General features: G+C 36.6%; 2 long non-coding RNA genes across 4 annotated transcripts in view; one reads left to right on the top strand and one right to left on the bottom strand.

The window, feature by feature from the left end:
• The window catches only part of LOC143662132 (uncharacterized), a 326,678-nt gene that overhangs the window by 203,157 nt on the left and 102,794 nt on the right, over positions 1-20,727 (top strand). The window contains exon 3 of one of the 3 annotated variants that reach the window (XR_013165165.1): positions 366-497. This is a non-coding gene — a long non-coding RNA (uncharacterized LOC143662132). Of the gene's footprint in view, positions 1-365; positions 945-20,727 lie in introns of those variants that run through there. The other 2 variants (XR_013165164.1, XR_013165163.1) reach the window with 2 other exon arrangements.
• Positions 10,242-12,512, bottom strand: LOC143662610 (uncharacterized). The gene is made up of 3 exons (XR_013165467.1): positions 12,419-12,512; positions 11,702-11,920; positions 10,242-11,057 (listed from the first exon to the last, which is right to left on the bottom strand). It is a non-coding gene; the product is annotated as an uncharacterized LOC143662610 (long non-coding RNA).

Here is a 20,727-nt window from a genome sequence, read left to right as displayed (position 1 = left end):
CAGCAAAATCAAAAGTAAACTCCGTAGTGCATTATACTTTCTGGGGCTCTCTATTTCAGTGAATGCATTTTACCTTTATAGTAAATCTCAAACACTTACATTTTGTGGATAAGGCCCTGTAGCACCACGCTCGTTCTACTCTGCATAACTATGATGATTTGCTCCCCTTCTTCATACTGCGCTAATGTCTCTGTCCTTTTGAACTGATATAGTACTCTGGGAACTGGTTCAAACCGGGGTCTGTTTTCAGGGTATTGTGTACAGGATATGAGTCACTCAATAATAATAAAATAATGTGCTTTTTGTTTGATTTTGGCTTTCTTACTCTAGCTTCAGAAGCTGAACATTCTTTATCTCACTTTCAGTTAATTAAAGAGCCTGTAGCAGAGTACTGGATGTGCCCACCAGAAAACCTACGGCAGTACAGATGGCTCCACCTCTGCACTCAGAACCAGAGAAACAGTCTTTAGAAACAGCTGTAGGCTGGAAGGCTCCAGGTGGGCTCTGCTTTCTGGTATGCAAATAAGAGTGTGTCTGATTTGATTCTCCAATGCTCAGACCAACTAATGCTACAGTAAACAGCTTTTCAGCTGCATGAACATTCAAAATTTATTCTCTCCAGCCATAATTTTTGCTGAAGTTGTGTGCTTCCTAGAATGATGTATATGCTGCATGTCGCCCAGAAAGCTGTAGCTGCATATATGAAGGTATAGAGGATGTAGAAGTTGGAGGAGGAGAAGGCAGTGGTACCACAGATGTTTTTCTAAAAGAGCTCCCTTTTGATATCTGTAAACAAACTCTTAAGTGTGAGGGTTAATTGAGGGTTAATTGTACTTTTACTCATTTTCGCTCCAGTTGCTTATCTACCAGAATTTGGGGGAGATTTTAGTAAATGACTGCTTTATTGCAACTAGCCCTTACCTTACCATGTTGTATAAGCAATAAATATTGATTGAATGTAAGTGCCTTCCAGTGTATTCCCCCAGCCCTCAATCCTAAACACAAAGAACCAAATTACTAAGGGATGCAGAGCTCAATTCCTTCTGTGTGAGCGCAGGGAAGCCTGCTATAAAAGCAACTGAAAATCAATGACCCCATGATATTCCCAAAGGTCTGTTAGAGGAAAGGACATCTCAACCAAGAATCAAGAGATGCATATTAGTTTGAGATATAGTTTCCATACGCTAGAGATTGAGCTCCCTGTTTGAATATTACTTTTAAATTAGTGATGAATTATACTATTGTGAGAGGAAATTATTCTCCTGTTTATTTCATGTCTATAAATGCAAGTTATCATCCTACCCTATATATCAGACAATGAACAAAGACAGTATTTTACCAGAATAAAATGAGACAGTGTTCACTACCAAAGTACGTGGGTCAACAGCCATTCCCAATCAATTAAAGCCTTGGCTTCTCTTTAATACTCTAATTTACTGGATTTCTGTTATCTGAATTTTTATGTATTGGTGAAAAGAAAGAATCATTTGGGGCCAAAGGATGCAGAGCAATGTAAAGCTCTTATCTCATGTAGACATGGCTTAAATATACTCTGCATAATAAATAATTAAGAAATTGATAGCAAAATGAATTTTTAGCTTTACAAGGCAGAATATATCCATATCTACAATAGAACCATCTTCTGCTGACAGCTTATTACATTCATTTAGACACCAACAATGTAGTTACAGTATTTATCTATCACTATAATAAGAAAACCACAGCAGCTTTTGTCCTTAATTACAATTATGGTGCTTTTTATACAAAAACCAAAACAGATTTTTGCTTTAAAAATGCTTAGTTTTTAATGCTTAAATTAAGAATGCATTGAAATGCAAGTTATTTTATCAAGATTTAAGGTGGAAATGCAATCAGGATTTATATAACAAATAAGCAAAAACACATTATCATTACAGTTGTTAGTAGAAAACATCTTGCTAAAAATCTTACTCTCATTTATGTATTATATTATAATTTTGCTTTTAAGAGATTAAATATGAGGTGAAAAAATCCATGAGCCATTTACAATGTAAGCAAAATAGTCATCTACTGACACTGGGCATAATGAAAAAATCAAAATTATGCCACTATAAATAATTTATCTTGTTATCAAACAAAAATTTACTTTGCAAGATGATCACACTATAATTTTCTTTTTTTAGTGAAAACTAGTTGTAAAAAGAGTTAGACAAAATCCCACTGGTAGTTTTTAATGAATTAAGTATAAATTTTCCTAGTAATGTCCTTTACTACTTGGAACAGATATTTTGAATGATAACTTTGCAGTTCTGTAGCAAATATACCTACATTTTTACCTTAGATCAAAGATAGCCTCCTTGGCTAGATGCACTCTTCATCAATTATTAGGTCAGCACTCAGGTCTTCAGATCTTAAACCCAGTTCATGAATGTTTTCTGATTTTTAAAAGTTTGTTCTAATTCTATTACCCTATGAATCAAAAGAGACTATTCAGTCTAAAGAGATATTACAATTATTGAAAAAATTTTTTTCAAATATTTAAGGATTCTACTGAGACTTAAAATTAAGTTCACATTTTCGAACTAGGTGCATGTCTTCCATTTTATGATAATGGAGTTATTTATATTTGGGACTCTCATAATGCTAACCTCAGACTTTTCAGTCAAAAGGAGAGGTTCTTACAGACTGACAGTGCCCTTTCTGAGTATAATTTGTCCTTGACAAGTGCACCTCTCAGTGCTTATTGAGCAAGGGCAAGAGTTTGAGATGCTGATGAGGGTTCAGAGGGACAGTAGAACACTAACTTGACTCAGAGGTCCTCTGGATCTGGTGAGACAAATTCAACTTGCTTTCAGATTCTAGATTTAACATCAAATATCAGTGTTTATCAGAGAAGGAGGTCCTCTAATACAAGTTCAAACCTAGAAACCTACACTAGCTTACAGCAGGCAGGAACAAAGACTGTACAAAGACAAGAATTCTTAATCTTTGCTACAGTACTTTCATGAAGTCTTTAAAATTGTGTACAAAAGTGTGTGTGTGTGCGTGTGTATCTTCATCTGGAGAGAGGATTCAGAGCTTTGATTAGTTTTGCCAAGGGAACGCTTACCACCGTCATCACCATATACCTCTGAATCGGATAATGGCAACTGGCTGAAAGGAGAACATGTCTCTTTTGATATAATCATGAGAGTGTAGCTGGAGTGAGGACTTGTTTGTCCTCCTGGCTCCACTGTGCATGCTAAAATTGAGCTAATCAGTTCAGGTCAAAAAAGTCTCCAGCACAGAGGCTGATAGCACTAGGGGGTCTCTATGATTATTACTAAAAGGAACACTTTCCTCCCCTAGGCTAATGCCAGCATCTATGAGCACAGGATGGATTTCAGTCCCACCACCACTGCATAACTTTGTGTAGAGTACAGCCCACAGGCTCCTAATTAATAATACTGGAGTAATTTATCTGAACATTTTAAATAAGCACCTATTATGCATTGGGCTCAATCCTAAACTGGTGAGCAAGGTGTAGACAAATCAGACAATACTCTCTTCTCTTGGAGCTTCATTTCTGTGTAGTGGTCATTGGTTGGGGATGGGTGAAGGGTAGAGAGGCAATAGTTAATGATGAATAATATTTAGAGGTTGTCCTGTAAATGAGAGAGAGAATCCAGATAATTTTTTTAGCACTTTCCTTGACTTATAATAAAGAATTAGATAGGATTATATTTTTTTAAATGGTAATGTGTTATGTTGTAAAAAAAAAGTTTTCCAGTTCTAGGAGGTTCCAAGTGTTCATATATACTGCTGCATTGCAAACTGGTCTTCAAATCATTTAAAGGACACACTACTCTAAATCATAGCCTACAAGCCATTCAAAATAGCAATTTTTATCCTTCATGTTTGCTTCAATGTCTCCAAGAAAAGATCTGAGTGCTGGAAGTTAGCTCTCCCAACCATAGGAAATGATACTCTGTGTAGAAGAGGAGGAAAGGACATGGATTGTAAAGTTACCTTCCTCAGTACCACCAACAGCATATCCAGGCCAAAAGACAAAAGTTTGATGTCTTCTGGGTAAGCAATTGTGGTAGTTAGATTCAGGTGTCAACTTGGCTAGGTGAAGGTGCTTATTTCTATTGCTGTGGACATGAGCCAATGGTACATGAATCTCATCTGTTGCTCATTATATCTGCAGTTGGCTAGGAGGCATGCCTGCTGCAATGAATGATGTTTGATTAATTGGCTGGTGCTTAAATGAGAGAGCACAACATAGCACACCCTAAGCAGCTCACATACCTAATCTTAGCACTCGCAGTTCAGCCCAGGCCTTTGGAGATGCAGAAAGGAATTGCCCCAGGGAAAGTTGTTGGAACCCAGAGGCCTGGAGAGAAGGCCATTAGAGATCTCCCTGTGCCTTCCCACATAAGAAAGAACCTCAGTTGTAAGTTAGCTGCCTTTCCTCTGAAGAACTAATGAAATAAATCCCCTTTTATTAAAAGCCAATCCATCTCTGGTGTGTTGCATTCTGGCAGCTAGCAAACGAGAACAGCAATCTTTCGTGACAAACCATTTGTCTTCCTACTTAGCCAAGAAGATATTTAATAGGGCTATCAACTGGTTTTGGAAGAGAAGAGAGAAAAAGGAAGTGGATGAGAGAAAGAACTTGTTCATTTTGCCTCAAAACTATTGTTTTCTTTGCAAGACTTTGAAATTGCAGCCCCGTTGTGTGGGACAGATTTGCCTGTTGAGAATTTTACTAGCCGAAGTAGCTACTTGTTTCTTATTTTCCACCAGAAAATCGATGGTAGAAGTCATCACTTCTATCTACATGTCTTGTGAAAGCTCAGCAAAACGAAATTTCTCCTCGAAGACTCACACAGGGTTAATAAAGTCTTCACCTTTCCTATATTTCTGAGCCACAGTTGGAGAAGAGAGAGAAATAAAAACAGGTCTTTCCCATTAGTCAGTTTGCTTTCTATCTTGGAGCCTAGCATGTAACCCGACCCCTTCCAGAGAAGGAAGAGAGCATTATTGCACTTACCCTGGCTCATTTAAGGTGAAGGAGATGTTATTGTGCTTGCAAAATGAGGCTTTATAACTGTCTCCATTCAGTGTCCAAATCCCAGAGCAGCAATAAAATTATGATGGTAGATATGCATGGGTCATTTCGCTGAGCCCCTGACTTCCCAGAAGCGCTGACTGCGTATTTTCCCTACATAGTAATAAAATCCCCACCCCCACCTACTATTGTAAATATAGCCTTTTAATCCAGAGAATTTTTATTTCAGTCATAAGCACTGTTATTTTGCAATGTGTTTTAAAACCTAGGCTACCTCAAATATCCCCCAGGTGTTTATTTAATTTTAAGAATGTTTATTGATTACCTATTATGTGCAAGACATCATGAAAGATGGTAATGAATAAACATGGCCTCTTGCCTAAAAGAGCTTATCACCTTCTCTTCTTGTCCAAAGTTTTAGAATTAGCCAAAATTATAATCACCAGTGGCCCACAAGAAGTGATGTAGAATCCTATGATAGAATTATCAGAACATTTCAAACACATTGTAACATATTTCTAATTTCTCAAAAAAGGATTTCATTACACTAATACTTTCATAAAGAAAAAAATGAATATTTCCTAAAAATCCCATTATTTTGCTGTGTCATTGAATATTTGGATGCAATGAGCCATCTAAATTTCTCTTTGGAGTTTTCAACCAGATATATGTGGCCCATATGCAAAGTTAAAGCTTCTGTTTGCTGTTAGTTATTTGGAAGATATAAATTCTTAACTTTCTGAATAAAATGTCAATGATTGTGATGGTTAGGTTCTGGTTCAACTTGACCAAAGAATTATGCCCAGGATTATGCTGCAAGGATATTTTGTGACTGGTTGATTAACTTATCAATCAGTCGATTATATCTGTGGCTGCTTACATTTGAGGTCAACTAAGGCATACCTCCCACAATGTGATAATCCAATCAGTTGTAGGCTTTTAAGGAAGAAGAGAGACTCTTTCACTGCCTCTTCAGCCAGCAAGCCTCTTCTGTGGAGTTCATCCAGACCCTTCATCTGAGCTGCCTACTGCATAGCCTGCCCTGCACACTTTAGACTCTTCCACTCCCACGGTTGCATGAGACACCTTTATAAATCTCATATTTACAGATCTCTCCTGTTGGTTCTGTTGCTCTGGAGGACTCTAACACAGTGATTTACCCAGTAAATAAATATTGAGTCTCTGTGGTGTGTCAGGAACCATGCTGAGTATTGTGGATGCAAAGATGCCAAAGCCTAAGGACTTTTATAGTGTGTGGGTTGAGAGCTTTTTTTTTTCCCTAAGATTAAGTGAAAATAACAACAACAACAAAATGACCTAAGTAAACATGTATTAGACTTTCTTTCAAAGTCCTTTCTGGTATATCCTTGACTATGCTATATTTTCTTATGTCCAGCTATAAGCATTTATGCACCACATGCTTCAATTCGCCATTCCCTGCTGCTACCATATGCCACCCTGTTCCTTGTACCTTTGTTCTTTCTGTCTTCCACACCACTGGCCCTCTCTCTTCCTACATTTCTAGTTCCACAGCCCATTCCATCAAAATCCTACAGCAATCCCACTTCTGTATCACATCTTACTAAATCTCTTAGTTAGAAAGAATCTTTTGCCTCATACAATTGCCCAAAGAGCTGTATCTGAATCTCTCTTGTGACAATATCCATTAGAACCACTTAGGAATGTTATTTAGTTTCTATTACCATTCCTTCTAGATGGTTTACTCTCTCAGGAGAGGATTCATGTCTGTTCTATCCAGAAAAGTCTCTTGATTTGGAAAGTGCTTAATTAAAATTTCCTGAAGGAATCAGTGATTTAAAAGAAAGTGTGATGAAAGCAGATCTTCTTAAACTTCAGTATGTGGAAGAATTGGCTGGAGATCTTGTTAAAACAAGATTACTGTTCCCCACATAAGAGATCTAAATTCAGTGGGACTGAGGTGTGCCCAAGAATTTGCATTTCTTAGAAATTACAATATAATGCTAGTGGTGCAGTAAAAAATACATACATGTGTGGATGCATACATAGCAAGCACACACAAGGGTGGGATCAGCTTGGTAACATTTTTCTTGAGGAAGACGGTATCAACTATAGGCTAACATTATCCGCATTTTAGCAAGAAGTAATTTTAGGGGCGGGCCATGGTGGCTCAGCAGGCAAGAATGCTCGCCTGCCATGCCAGAGGACCCAGGTTCAATTCCCGGTGCCTGCCCATGTAAAAAAAAAAAAAAAGAGCAACTTTAGGAAGAAGCAATGGGATAAGCAGTATCATTAAGGTGAAAGAAATAAAACATGTGCTTGATTACATGTAAAAGGACTGTTAAGTGGAGTTCTCTGGAAAATGAGTGGGGAATAATATTTTTCTCTTTCCACACTTTAGTTACTATAGCAATTCTTTACCATTGACATATATCATCACTGCCATCAGGAACCTGTCCAAAGGATATTATTATACCACATTAATTGTAATAACAACTTGCAAGAAATTATCATTTATTGCTATATAACATATTATCATGTAAAGAATAAAAATTATGTCAATGTTAAAACAATTTTGGGAAAAATGGAATGAAGCACACATGCTGATCACTTTGAATTAGTGAAAAGATATATATAAACTTTTTATATATATAAAAGGTATATATAAACTCTAATATAAACTTTCAGAAGATTGATATTCATAATAAGAAATGGGGCTGAAATTGCACTTCTTTTTTCTGGTAAGAGAGAAACGATGGCTGATTTCAAATGAAGAGAGCCACTTAAGTGTCGAGTGGATTTTCCAAGCTCATAACAATGATTGTCTATTTAGTTGGTGAGAGCTAAGAAGGAAAGAAACAAGAAGTTCCTTTTCTTCACAAAGATGCCATTTGACATTGAATCATGATGAAGAGGTAAGAGGGCAAAATAGGCCCTGACCAATATACCATTGGTGAGCACTGTGTGTGCATTCTCTACAACAGCCTTTCAATATTTACATTGACAACCTTTATTAATGAATGAGATGCTATTTACTCTATCAAGTGGAGACATTGTGAGGCTGTTTTCCATGGCCAGAACATAATTCATATGTATTACAAGGTTGGTTGCATTTATATGTTCAATAGCTCACTATAATTGAAATATTGGAAATTTTAATTAGGTAGGCAATTTCTTACTTGCTGTTTCTTGCTATCTGTACAGTTATTAATATTCCTTGGACAGAATCAGAAATGATCATCTCCATTCCTAATAAGGTAGCTTGTATAATGGCTGCTATCCCACTCTTATTTTCATACTTGATAGAAGAAAATGGAAATTCTTTGGTCCATAGTGGGGTAAAATCTAATAGTGCATCACAAAAGAGCAAGCTTGATCTTTTAGTTTTTTAGTGACAGTTATCTATGATTTGGTTCCTTTGTAAGAGGCAGTTCTAGCTAGAAGCAAAGACATGTTCATCCTGGGTTCCTACATGCTGGGAAAGTGGGAAGGACTAGTCTTACATGCCCACTAGAAGTAGATTATGAAAGTTATCCTCACAGTGAAGAGCAAAGCTTTGGTCAAGAAAAAGAGACAGAATTGGCAATTCTGAGAGTAGCATAAATGTAGAACTTAGGAGGTTGTCCAACAGAATCCTTTGAATTACTATTAGAATTTGCTGGGATGGTAGTAGAGATTTGGTGGACTAAAAACTATAATAATAACTAGAAGAAACCTAAGTTCTCTGTAAATTTATAGGGTAAGACAATATTGCCTTTTAATACAATGAAAGATTCTAGATATTTTCTCTATTTGGCTAAACTATCAGCCCCTACTGGAATGAGCATCAAGGTGAAACATCATCCACTAGGACCATGTAAGAAACCAGAGAGAACATTTCGTGTTGGTGTCTTTATCATGGTTATCAGTGGGATGGAAACTTTGGACTGGGTTTCTTCAGCTCTGGCAAAATTGGATGATGAAGCTTCCCAGCCAAAGAGGTCAAGGTGAAGTTGGAGAGGGTGGGAGCAGGAACAGGGAAGGCAGTCTATACAAGTTTTTTTTTTTTTTTAATTTGAAGCAAAGACTCTGGACTTCCACATAATTGTAGAGGAATTTGACTATGTTGAAATCCTTGCCAAGCACCACAAAGGTTTATTTTTAGTATTACTATTGTGTTGTTGTGACTTAATTTTTCTAATATTTACTGCATTTTAAATTTACATGCAGTAAAATTTACTTTTTGTAGGTACAGTTTTATGGCTACAAGAAGTAGTCCATGCCTACTTCTTGTAGCTGCCACCACAAACAGGATATGGAACAATCCTAATGCTCTAAAAAAATCCCCTTCTGTTGCTCCTTTTCAGACACATCCTGCCCCTTAACCTCTGGCAACCACTGAACTGTTCTGACAGTATAATTTTGCCTTTTAAAGAGTATCATACAAATGGAATCACAGAGTAGGTAAACTTTTGATACTGGCATATTTCATTTAGCAAAATAATTTGAGATTTGTACATGTTGTTCCCTATACTGAGTTGCTTTTTATTGCATAGTAGTATTCCATTGAATGAATATATAATAGTTTGTTTATCCATTTATCCATTGAAAGACATATGTGTTGTTTCTACAGTTTGGAAATTATGAAAAATGCTGCTGAAAAATAAATTTACTGGATTTTTGTAGAGATTATTATATTTTTAATTAAACTTCTTATTTTGAGATAAGTATGGATTCACATACAGTTATACAAAATAAAACAGAAATTCCTTGTACTTTTTACCCAGTCTCTTCTAAAAATCAGAGTCTTGCAGAACTACAGGATAATGTCATAACTAGGATATTTACATTGATAAAGTCAAGATGCAGAACATTCCCATTCCCATAAATATTCCTTATTTTGTATTTTTGTAGTCAGAGTTACTTCCTTCCTGCCCACTACACCCCTCCCCCAACTCCTGGCAACCACTATCTGTTCTCCATTTCTATAATTTTTCCATTTCAAAAATGTAATATAAATTAAGTCATACAGCACGCAGCCTTTTGGGATTGGCTTTTGTCAATCAACACAATCTCTGGAGATTCATTCAGATTGTTGCATATATAATTGTTCCATTTTATTGCTGAATAGTATTTCATGGGATGGATTAACCATTCACCCACTGAAAGACATATGAGTTGCTTCCATTAATTGAATGTTTCAAATAAAGCTGTTATACCCATTTTTAATGGGATTTTGTGTGAACATAAATTTTCAATTCTCTGGAATAAATGCCCAGGAATGCAGTTGCTGGGTGGCATAGGAATTGCATGTTTATTTTATTTTTTAACTGCCAAACTCTTTTCCATAGTGTGTGCAACATTTAACATTCCTACCAGCAATATATGAGTGATCCAGTTTCATCACATCCTTGCCAAAATTGGTGTTGTCACTGTTTCTTATCACAGCCATTCTGATATCTCATTGTGGTGTTAATTTGCATTTCCCTAATAGCTAATGATGTGGGACATATATTCCTGTGCCTTTTCAGTAACATGGCGTTTTTGTTATTGCTAGGTAGAAGTGGGAGTTCTGGATCCTTCTCAACCTCAGGTGAAACTTCCCTGGCTAGGATAGGTAGGAGGGCCTTGTTACCTCTGGCTAAGTGCAATGAGTGAGGGCTATCTTGTTATTACCGGTGGGAATGGAAGTCCAAGTATCCCAAGTGGTCTCCATTGACACTGTGACAGTGGGAAGGTAGGCACGCAGTTCTGTCTGACAGAAGTGAAAATCCAGAATCCCTAATTGACCTTTGACACCATCCAAGCAGAGATGTTGGGGCAGTTTGTTTCACCTTGAGAAGGGTGGAATTCTAGGCTCTTTACTTAGCCGTTATTGGGTGGAAATTAATGTTTATTTCTGTGGTGTTTGACTGAATAGCGTGTTCATTGTCTAAAAGTTTTCTGCCTTGCTAGGCTGCCTCTTCACTGGTCCTTCTTCTAGAGCAAGTAGGCTTTGGGGTGAGTATAATGACCTTTATCAAAGCCTGTTGGTGATTCTGGGTTGCTTGCTTCTTCAGGTCTAAATCTGGGATATATGAGGCAAAAAAAACAAGGAATTCACAACCATGTCAGCCCTCATATCCCAAGATCCCTAGCCAATCTTCCTTCTTCTCTCTACCTTTAAGAGTCTTCCTATGTTGGTATTATATTTAACGTCCAGGGTTTTGGGGGTACTTAGCAATAAAAATTTGTCTACTTTGGAAGAACACATTAATTAGGGAAATGCAGGTAGTCACTCTGACTTGGGAGAAGGATATGAAGCAATAGTATCACGGGAAAAAAGTTAGACCTTTAAGAAGAGCCATTCTTATAGGCCATGATGTGTACCTTCAATTTTAAACCAGGGCAATAGGGAATGTCTGGAAAAATTTAACCACTGGATCAATCCGATACATCTAAAGATGTAGTTATAAAGTTTATAGAAGTTTAGTAATATACAAGCACATTTATATATGAGAACAGCAAAATATGTATTCTACCACTTTTTAAGTAATGTCAGCTTTTCAGAAAAGCCTTTTTGGACCACGCTTTGAATTTTTTCCCAGTGTTATCACCGATTATAACTGTTCATTTCTTTTCTGTTCTAATTTGAAAAATTCACTTGCTTACTGTTTTTCTGTGTTTCTCTCCACTAGAAAGTAGGGCAGGGATCATGTCTATCTTGCTTACCGTCATCTCTCCATTGATTAGTACGGTGTATGACACAGCTCAATAAATATCTGTGTGCTAGCACACAAGGAGGTGCTGGCAATGATGATTGTAGGAATACAAGTGATAGGATCTCCATTAACTTGCCCACATTTCATTATCATCTTCTTTCCATTAATGCAAGGAGCTGCTATTTTCCCACCTGGGCAAAGTGACGTATACTTACTTCTCTTTATGCTCCTGTGTGGAAGAGAAATGTTAATTGCAGAAGTTGTATATCAGTTTCCTTGTCTCTGCAGTGCACTAAGAGGTCCCTGAAGGAAATACCACCTGATTGTTATTTTGTTGATCTAGGGACATGCCTTTTGCAGTTTTAATGACTAAAGAAGTAATTTAAATAATAAAGTTAGTTGGAAACCACCTGAAGTAACCAAATTAAATGGTCCAAGCAGTGTGATCCTGTGCTTTTTATTACTCCTTCCAACACTTCCTTATTCCTACCTATTTCTATTTCACTTTTAGTTTTCAACAAAGGAGAACAGATTTTCTACAATTGGATAATTTTTTAATTCTTTTATTTATTTTTGCATGGGCAGGCACCGGGAATCAAACCTTGGTCTCCTGCATGGCAGGCAAGGACTCTGCCTGCTGAGCCACTGTGGCCTGCCCCAATTTCTGAATTCTTAATTAAATTTTTCTTCAAGTTCCATTTGTGCCAGTTTGAAAGGATTTATATACCCTAGAAAAGCTGATCCAAAAATTTTGGCCCTGAATCCAATCTTGTGGGAGCAACAGTTTCTTGTAATTCTTACTCAAAAATGTTGGATGGAATGTTTTGGTTGGAATGTCTCCATGGAGATGTGACACACCCAATTATGGGTGTTAACTTTTTGATTGGATGGAGATGTGACTCCACCCATTCCGGGTGGGTCTTGATTAGTTTACTGGATACCTATAAAAGAGGAAGCATTTTGGAGAGAGCAACAGAGCCACAAGAACCACAGAACCCATGCAACCAGAGACTTTTGGAGATTTAGAAGGAATATGCCCCCCTGGGAGCTTCATAAAACAAGAATCCTAGAGAGAAAGCTAGCAGACATTGCCATGTTTGCCTTGTGCCTTTCCAGTTGAGAGAGAAACCCTGAACTTCATCAGCCTTCCTTGAGTGAAGGTAGCCTCTTGTTGGTGCCTTAATTTGAATATTTTTATAGACCTGCATGGCCTTAGAACTGTAAACTTGCAACTTAATAAATTTCCCCTTTTAAAAGCCATTCCATTTCTGGTAGATCGCATTCCAGCAGCTGGCATACTAGAACGCCATTCTATTCCAAAAAAGAGAGATGATGAGTTTCACATGGCTAGAAAACAGAACTATCCATCCCAGAGATGAAGTGGGGTCCCAACATTTGTAAGAAACAAGTCATCTCCCGAAAACCAAAATATGATCCCTTCATCATGGTTACACCCAAGAGTCCTAGTAACCTGCTGTTTTAGTTTGCAAGCTGCCAGAATACGATACACAGAAATTTAGCAATTTTTCTAAAAGGAAATTTACTAAGTTTCTAATTTACAGTTCTAAGGCCATGAAAATGTCTAAATTAAAGCAAGGCTATAAAAATGTCCAATCTAAGGCATCTAAGGAAAAATACCTTGGCTCAAAAAGGCCGATGACATTTAGGGTTTCTCTCTCAGCTCAAAAGACACATGGTGAGATCTGCTAGCTTTCTTTTCAATGGCTTCCCCAGGGCTCTGTCCCACCCAGCAATACTGAATGAGGACTAAAGGACATAGTTTTTCTGGGGTACATAATAGCTTCAAACCCTCATACCTGTATTCTTCTTTTTGTCTCTGTGTTTGCATATTCTAGCTGGTTTGTATAAAAGGAATCATTCAACATTGGGCTCTTTCTATTTGATTTACTTCACTCAACATGATGTCTTCGCAGTTCATCCATGTAGCAGCATGTATCAAAACTTCATTCCTGATAGAACTGAGTAATATTCCATTGCATGTACATACTGCATTTTGTTTTCCATGCATCTGCTGATGGACATTTGGGTTGCTTCCATTCATTGACTACTGTGAATAATGCTGCTATGAACATTGATTGTACAAATGTCTGACTGAGTTCCTACTTTCAGTTCTTGTAGGCACAAAACTAGCATTGAGATTGCCAGGTCATATGGTAGTTCTGTTTAACTTTTAACAGTACAAGTTAGAACTGTTAACAGTTTAACAGCAACTGCCATTAGAACTGTTAACAGTTTAACCGCAACTGCTAAACTTTTTCACAGTACCAAGTCACATTTGAAAGTAAATGAAACAAAGTTTTGGCAGGGAAAACCACTGTTAATTTTGTTTTTCCAGGACAGGAATATTTTAAACACATTGTTAAGGCCTATCAAAACCCCCAACAACAGTCCAAGGAAGTTAAACTTTTAGATGCATTTTCCTGAATCTAAGTGTAAATTGCCTCTCGCCTCTCTCTGATAAACCACCCTTCCCCAGTGTGGCCATTATAACCAGACTGTGAAGAATGATGTGGGTGTTCACATGCACATGTTTGGGTGTACACCTATATACGAACAAGTGTATGAAAATGTAGAATTTTTTTTAGCTTAAAATCAAGATTTAAATTTTTTTTTTTTGGTGAGAAGTTTTAAATTATGTTTCCTGAGACTACATTTTCAAAAAGATGAGCACTGTTTATTTTTGCAAAGACATACCAGGAAAAGGGTTACACTTCAGCAAAATGGGTCACCTAATAAGGACCTCCAGTAAGCTGCAGATTTTATTCCTGAATTCAGTAGATATTTATTGAGCAACAACTATAGGGAAGTAAATATTAGGCAATGTTGGAGATACAAAGACCTTGTTTGAGCTTTAGGGGTGTTAAGTCCAATAAAGAGAAATACATAGCTTGCTATGATTCTGGGTAGAAACAACAATTGTCATGAATATTACAACTAAGTACTATGGAAATTGAAAAGGAGGTAAAATGAGCTCTAGTTGTGTTAATTAAGGTTTCCTGATGCAGTGGTATTTGATCAGGACTTTGTTGAGGGTAGTGTAGGGAGAATTTGCACAGCTACAGATGAAGGTGCGTTAGCATTTTCTGAACTCCTGCATTCAATCAGCTCTGTGCAAAAAAGCACTTTGCCTGCATGGACAAAGTGTTCACATGAAGGTACCCTTGGGGGCATATGGGAAAAGTGAATAGTTAAGCTATGGCAAGAGGATACAATTCATGAAAGGGTTTGAGAAGTAAACTGAACATGAAAGACATTTAAGTATAGTTCTTATGAAACTTTGAAATCTAGACTAGCAAGTTGATTATTAATATAACATACAGAATCGTTTGAAAAAGAAGAAAAAAATGTTGTGGGGAGGGGAGCAGCTAGTAAGAAGACCATAATTATAATCCTTGACCAAGAGAGGTAAGGGTGGCAAGAATTGAGAAATGACAGCACATGTATGAAGTAAGATGCACATTAAAGAAAAAGAAAGTGATAGAGAAAAGTGTCGTAAATGCATCACCATCTTTACAAATGTGACGTAATTGACCCCAATTTAGAAAAAGGAGTCAGGAAAAATTTAATAGTATGCCTACAGAGTATTCTAGAATCCTGCCATTCAAAGATTTAATTACCAGTTATTTGACATTTTTTAAACACAGCATAATTGAAAAACTGATAATCTAAGATCACCAAAGAAAGAATTTAGTTGGCATTTATAATGTATCTACTGCAATGCTAGGTTCATAGATGACATACCTAGAAAAACTTCTTCTATTCTTATTTTTTGGAAGATATTTTGTGCTTTAACTGACCGCAAAAATACAAAAACTCTCCAAAGTTTCTCCTTACAATACCAATAGAGTTAACATGTGTTATATTTTTTTCTTTTTAAAAAATGTTACATAAGCAGCATGGTTTTACTATAGTAATTTAGTAAATAAAGATAGGCAAAAATAAGTGGAATAAAAACAAGCTTGTGGGCGGGCCACGGTGGCTCAGCAGGCAAGAATGCGTGCCTGCCATGCCAGAGGACCCGGGTTCGATTCCTGGTGCCTGCCCATGTTAAAAAAAAAAAGTTTAAAAAAAAAAAAAAAAAACAAGCTTGTTACCCAGAAAAATAAGCAAGAACTTTCTTAGCATTTTATGTGCAGTCTTCCAGTGCTTTCCTACATATATATGAGTTCCTTCTAGTTCATGGAACACTGTGACCTGTAGATTTCCCTCTTGTCACAGTTACCCCAAATATTTTCCTCACTTTAAATTGTGCCATTTCTAGATATCAACATACCTATACATGTACAGTTATTAAACTCATGGTATTCTGACAAATTTTTTTAAAAAGTTTCTAAATAGAAAAAATGCTCTGGGCCCACAGCCTGTCAATTGGAATGCTATATGAAAAGTCAAAATCCAAGTATTTAGCATATAGAATACACAGATGCTAATTTAAAATAATCATATTTTTATAACTCATCACTTTAAATCTCTAAAATGTAAAATTTTTAGGAGGAAAATAAATTAAAGACTCAGTTTTAAAACCTTGCCAAAAATTTTCAGAGCAACTTCTGCTAAAAACTGAGATTTGAAATTTATAATCTCTATATTATAAGCAAGTATGATATCTTACTGTTGGGGGGAATATAAAGTTAAATTCCTCCTAGCTCACTAGACAGCTAACTGGACAAAATCAAATAAGTAAGGCAGGTGGAATGTCTCTGTCAAAAATAAGTTTAAATTATACAGGTGAATGTTGTTGATTTTTAAATATTTTTTGAAAGACAAGTACAAAGAGAAAGGAGGTAAACAAATGCTGTATTTCTTCAGGAGTAGCCCACAAAAGTTTGTAGTCATAATTTTACTCTCAGTTGACATGCCAGAAGACTGAGTCATAGACATTTCTAGGACTTAAGATGCTAGGTTGACCTGTGTCTCTGGAGTAATGAAAGTGACAGGATATAAAAGTTGAACCAAGATAAATGGTGTCCCTAAAGGAATATGCTGATCAAAGGGGAGGTTTAAGAACACAAAACAAGCACTAAACAAATAAATTAGACCTTTGTTTTTTTCTCTTTTATGGTTAACCTCAGTGAATGTGTGTGTGTGTGCCTGGGTGTGTGTTGTTATTGCCCTAGCTATGCCTAGAGTTGAAATTCTTCTATTATCTGCCTTAAGGCCATAGGTAGGAATCCCACTCACTAAGTACTAACTATGGACAAGTGTTTAGAAAGGGAAATAAAGAACTTGTTTAGAGCTGAACTTGATAACCAAAGGTAAAAAGCAGTAAAGCAATCATACTTCTTTTAAAAATATGAAGATAGAACATGAATATTTTATACCATCTTGAGTTGAAAATAGCAGAAGGCATGTTCTTTTTTCTATACACAGTTCTAGTTGAATTCACTGTGTTGGCCTGAATCAGCTATATTCCAAAGCAGTTACTAGTTTCCTAGGTGACTCTCAACTACAAACATTGGCAAGAGTGGGGGTGTAGGGAAGTGAGTGGATACAGTGGAACAAACCTATTTCACTGTGGTAAGTTAAAAAAAAAAAAAAAAAACCCTGGATGAACAATAAACATGAAAGTCCAACTTTCTCCAATGACAGCATCACAATCTTCACATACAGAGTAACATGATACCTTAGAGATGGCATGAATTTCCTCATAATCTTACCATCCTCACTAAATATGACCCATACATCCTTACATCACTGATTTAAAACTGTGGTTTCTGGACCACAGTAGTAGTATCACGTTGAAAATTCTAAGAATTTTCACTAAGAATTCACTAAAAATTCTCAGGCCCCACCCAGACCCACAGAACCCAGTCCTGTGGGATGGGACCTGGCAGTCCACGTTTCAATAAGTCTTTCACATAATTCTTATACATGTTCAAGTTCAAAAAATACTGCCATTCATAATTAAGATACTCTTTTCTATGTAAAGAGTTCTATAATGGCACCGTACTTAAGATAAAAATGATCATTTTTTTTTGGTAAGTTTGTGTAGAAACAACTTAATACCAAATACCTTAACAACTATGACGATTTATATGTCTCACATCCCAAAACAATGACAAAAGGGTTAAGAAAAATAAATATTAACTTACTTTGGCCCAAAGTAGAGAAATTATTTGTCTCAAATATCTGAAATGATAACATGATGGCAGCTATCAGTAGGCCCTCCCTATATGTGAGTAGGGTCCGCGTTGTTCGGAATGATCATATGTGGGTGACTGGAACAGCAGAGTTTTCCCTACCTGTTCCAGGGAAATGTGGCAAGCTCAATAGTGAGCCATTTTCTTGCTGTGCCTACAAGTGGGCAATTTGGGATTTTGGAGGTTGTTGGATGAAGCATTTCAATTCTGCCTCTGTGTTAAACATGCTAGTGCAATAGGCAAATTATCTGGCTGCCCTGAAACTATGCTATGTATCAAATCAAGCTATAGTTCAGAGTAGTGTTTATTCTCTTGAAGAAATGCTTTTAAGAGGATCCTTCTCTTGGCGTGATCCTGGTTTCTTTGCTCTTGCAGCTGGGACAGCCTATGAACATTTCAAACACTAAAAACAGTGCAGATTTGAAGGGTGAGAAATGTATGGCAAATACCTTGTAACTATGGTAAAGCCCGTGTTCTTATTCTTTTCATCATGGTGTCCGTTGGTGGTAGAAGACTGCCATTCTCCAAACTCCAATTCAGAATTCCCTGTGCAATGTATGGTTTTGTTTTTGTACACCTAGGAAATGTTTGTAATGGTAGGGAGTTAGCCTAGGCACCAAACATTATCATAAAATTTTCTTTTGCATATTCTAATATCAGGGAACCCCTAAAATGGTCATGATGAATTTAAGTTAAAATCACCACTCTTCATTTATTTTATCATTAGAGGAATATTGAAAGAATTAGGAAAAAAGTAACAAAACCACTAAAGGTTTGATCTTTAAGCGTTTATTCAAAGCCAAGTTCTCACATTCATGTTTGATTTTGTCCCCACAATTATGTATTTTGTAACATAAGCCACCTGGTAATATAGCTCCAATAAATTGATGCCCAAATGAGTTAAATATCAGCCATCTGGGATATAACCTATTAACTATTTTTGATCCAGTATTTTAACTGTAAGAGTACATGGTCTGCAAAATGATTCACTGGCCTTATGTGGTAGGGGGAAAGTGAAATAAACTTTCCAATGTCTCTTTACTTAGGCATCACCTCTTCTTCTAGGGAAGATGAGATAATCTCACCAAGTTGCCAGTCTCAACAATTTGCCTCTTCTGATACATGCATATGATTCAGACACCTGTGAGCTTCTCATTCACTTAGTGAATCCGTAAACTTATATTCAGTACCTATCACTTCCAGGAAACTGGGCTAGGTATTAGAGAAACGCAGACAAGAAAAAAATAGTGTGATATTTCTTTTCACCCAAACTACTTCCTTATTCCTTAGGAATTCACTGCTCTTGTGATGGTGAATTCCAGTGTTATTTTTATATTTTACCTACTCTTTCTTAGAAACAAGCCTCTATGTTCACTGTGCTATCAGGTCTTTAAAAAATTCCCTTAAGGTGTTGTTCCCTAGACTAGTTTTCTCATTCCTGTGAATCTAGTCTAATCAGCTAGAAAGAAGTTATATAGTAATTAAACCACATGATGCAAATAGATGCCCACCCAGTTTTTATAGACTAGCTCAATTTCCATTTGTTTCTAGATCATTCTTATGCTTCATTTTAAGTTAAGTTCTGTGAGGGAAATGTGATGGTTTGGAGCTGTTGATACCCCAGAAAAACATGTCCTTAAACTTAAACCATTCCTGTGGTGCAAAGCATTGCAAGTTGGACTTTTTGATAGGATTACTTTGGTTAAGGTGTGGCCCTCCTCTATCAGGATAGAACTTAATAGTATTATTGGAGTCCTTCATAAGAGCCTGAAATTCATACAAAGAGAAAGTCACAGGGAGCAGCCAAGAAAACTAAACCATAGTGCAAAGACCTGTCTAACAGACTGTAGATGAAATGGGGGATGGATAAACAACTTAAACCAAAGTAGACTAATAAGCGTTATCACAGATCATTGGTTCCTACCTATTTTGGGGAACACAGACATTTTTGATGATGGAACCCCCCCCCGCCCACCCAATCACATACACAAGAAATCTTGATTATAATTTACCATACTATCAATGAAACTTTAAACCCCATTCATGATTCTGCATTGGAAGAACCAGAGAATTACTAAGAAAACATGACAGAAATTAATTTCATTGGGGAGACTATGAAAAGGTTTTTTGATGGAATGGATTTAATGTGTTTATAAGGAATTTTAAAGAATTTTCCCAGATAGATATCGGAAACAGCAGAACATATTTGATGTATAATCAAACAAAGGTAGGAGGACCTCTACAGACTATAAGGTACAAGGACTATGCCCTGTGGAGAAATACTGCAAATTTTAGGTAGAAGTCCTATTTGATAGAAACTTGAATGCCCCACTGAGGACCTTTGTCTTGATCCTACAAGTTTAGGCAGCCACTGAAGTTGTGGCTAAACTAAGAAAATCAGTAATTTAGGAAACTACCTGTAGAATCATAATGAAAGCAGATTTAGAGAATGAAAAGGGTGATTTGATCAGGTAGTAAGCTACTGCAATAGTAGAACTCAGCATTGATGATAGGCTGAGGCCAATAGCTAGGAAATGATAATAACAGTGAGGATGATGCTGTTATGGATATGATCTATCAGGATGAGAACATTTTTGTGGTACCTATAGGTAAAGGCCATTGGAATAAAAGATATAAAGCAAATCAGAATAAATTATACTCATCTGGCTTTCTTGGAAATATAAATACCCTGATACATGACAGCTATATAATTTCAATCCATTATAATATTGCCTTTGAGATAAGACAGACATTACGTTATAAATGGATAATTATTTTAAGTGGAAAATTCCAATATATGTGCACTAAGTTTAAAGTCTTCCAGCTAAAAGAATAAGTCAGCAACACCATAAAGGGAAGCCCTAAAATATGGATT

Source organism: Tamandua tetradactyla, chromosome 18 (assembly GCF_023851605.1).
Source record: "Tamandua tetradactyla isolate mTamTet1 chromosome 18, mTamTet1.pri, whole genome shotgun sequence".
In the NCBI taxonomy this organism is placed as follows: domain Eukaryota; kingdom Metazoa; phylum Chordata; class Mammalia; order Pilosa; family Myrmecophagidae; genus Tamandua; species Tamandua tetradactyla.
Note: the sequence above shows the minus strand (reverse complement) of the source record. Positions and strands in the feature narration are given on the sequence as shown.